This window comes from Sminthopsis crassicaudata, chromosome 2 (genome assembly GCF_048593235.1).
Source record: "Sminthopsis crassicaudata isolate SCR6 chromosome 2, ASM4859323v1, whole genome shotgun sequence".
In the NCBI taxonomy this organism is placed as follows: domain Eukaryota; kingdom Metazoa; phylum Chordata; class Mammalia; order Dasyuromorphia; family Dasyuridae; genus Sminthopsis; species Sminthopsis crassicaudata.
The window spans coordinates 666,359-668,872 of NC_133618.1; positions in this window are offsets into that span (position 1 = coordinate 666,359).

Here is a 2,514-nt window from a genome sequence, read left to right on the forward strand (position 1 = left end):
TCCATTAACTTGTAATGGGAGAGACATTCTGCTATTCTGAAACATAAGGTCTTATCAAGTATTCTGATAAAGAGGCGGGGGGGTGGGGGGGGGTGGGGGGGTGGGGGGGGTTTGCAGAACTAAGAGGCAAGGAAACTGAGGCAGGACTGAGTCAGGACAATAATTCAAAGTTAAAACATAAGCTAGCCAATCATAGTCTAGTAAATTTTCAGCTAGAGTCCCCTGTAAAGGCCTTTTGTCTCTGCAGCCTTCTCCAAACCCCGCATCTGCTAAAATCAGGTGTGTCTAGCTAGTGGACAGGTAAAGAGCTTTTTCAACTTTTTGCAGCCTCTCCCTTATCTGTAGAGACAAGAGAGCGAGACAAAAGGAGACCTTTTGTCAATCGCAGCAATTCTTAAAAGAATTGTGCCGAGCATAGAGCTCTAACAATGATCCAGGCCAGAAGCAGCCTGGATGTCCGCTGCAAAAAAGAAAAAAAAATCTTTTACCTTTTCCAGAGTTCCATTCAGTACCCAAATTATGTCTATTTTCGAGGTCCTTCATCAGGGAACCAAAATGATAAGGTAAGCAAAGAGTAAGTAGTTTCCAATTAGGCCTGAACTGAAATAAGACATCAGTTTTTCCCAATTTTCTGACCAGTTGAAATCTCAGTTTCCCTCCCCCCCTGTTTACAGAAATTATCATATTATACACAACAGACTAGTAAATTTCCCAAAATAGCAATAGTCATACAGTTTTATACAGCAATAGTTCTGTTCTCCAGGGGACAAAAAGGAAGCAGGATTAAAATTTTTGCAAATAACCCTATCAAATTATCAGATCAGATTAAAATAATCTTTAAACAAGGAGACTATCACGCATGTAAATAAATATTGAATAACTTGTTTTCAGAAAACTTCAGTTCCAACTCCTTAGAACAGTTATAGACTTGAAAAATAAAAATAAAACATTCAGTTATCAACACCATATAAATGTAGCTTTTCCTTTAAACAGTAGAAATAATTAATATCTAAATCAGCAAGGAGGTGCAGTTATTAAAAACAAAAAACCCCACTATACTTAATGGGAGGTCCCTCTCCACGTGGTCACCCTTCCCCCACACCACCATGCTTCCCGACCCAATATATCATAGCTCCATTTAAACTATTAATTACTTTTACAAATCAATCTTTCCTGTCCCGCCTTTAAGTAAATATATATGTATATATTTTTAAACTTTACACTTCAATGTTTGCACGTAACTGACCCAAATTTCATAAAACTTAATACATGCCCAACAGAGCTGACAAACACTTAAGGCATAGCTCAGTTACAATTTACCCAATACCTCTAGCAAACATACCATCGAAGTAGGGAGATACAACCACAACCTCCCCTAAGTAAGCTACCAGCATTGTTTTAAAAACCTATGTTTTAACTTAAAATCCCAATCACAGCTTTAAATTCCCAATAATATAAAACTACTTTGCTATCAGATTTAAAACAATGAACTTCACCAAATAGCGGTTTCTTTCCCCTGGCCCACGTGGCCCTGCTGCAGTCAGGACACGTGGGAGGAAGAGGAAGGAAGCCACCATCTTCACCGGCTCAATCCCACATACTTCCCCGTGTACAGGGTTTCTGATCCCAAATGGGATTTACTAACAGCTATTTCTGGTCAGCTGAAATGACCCCTGCTTCAAAAGACTTATTTCTCCTCCCCGCCCGAAGGCCCCTGGAAGGGCTAATGGAATTAAATCCTCTCAGGGCCTTCCTTTCAGGTACCATTTAATCCTTTTGGCACCACCAGTCTGCAACAAAACAACAATACCTTATCATCTTTTTCTTGCTTTTTATTTTTCCTCATATTTTGGCAGTTTGTTCCAATTACTTAATTTATCTCCCAAGGGAATATCTACCGGTATTTTCTGATATTTTTCTCATTTCTCTCCGCGAGGGCTGGCTGGGACTAGGCCACACCCATTGAATTTGGAAGGAGTTTAACAGACTCCTAAACGCCCAAACACGCTAACTGTCACCAGTTAACCCAGTCACCCAGGAAGGCCTAGCTCTCTTCCTGTCTACCGTCTACAGCCCCCTCCAGAACCTATAACTAGACTCAAGGGGCTTCACAGGACGCTTACCTCCACTGGGTTGCTGCGCAGCAAATTTCTTGACTGATCTGTCCTCCACCAACCGGTTGGGATTTTCACCGCGGAGTTTCCGTTGCTTTTCTCTGAGTTTCTCCACTTCGGGTCCACTCTACGTCAGGGAGCAAGGAGAAGCCCCTGGATGCTGGCGGGCTGCCTAAATCAAGGCAGGGCGCCATCCCACTAGCACCCAGGAGTTCACTTACTCACCGAGTAAAGGATCCGGACTAGCCCCCAAACTGTGTGGTACGGAAATGGTGAGGGAACACCATTTAATAAAAAAGCTGGAGAGAGCTCTAGAGAAAAGCAAAGTTTATTGTACATTCTCGCGAGAAGGGCGTCCCACTCTTCGAGTAGACTATCGAAGAGAGGAAGCGCCTCCTGT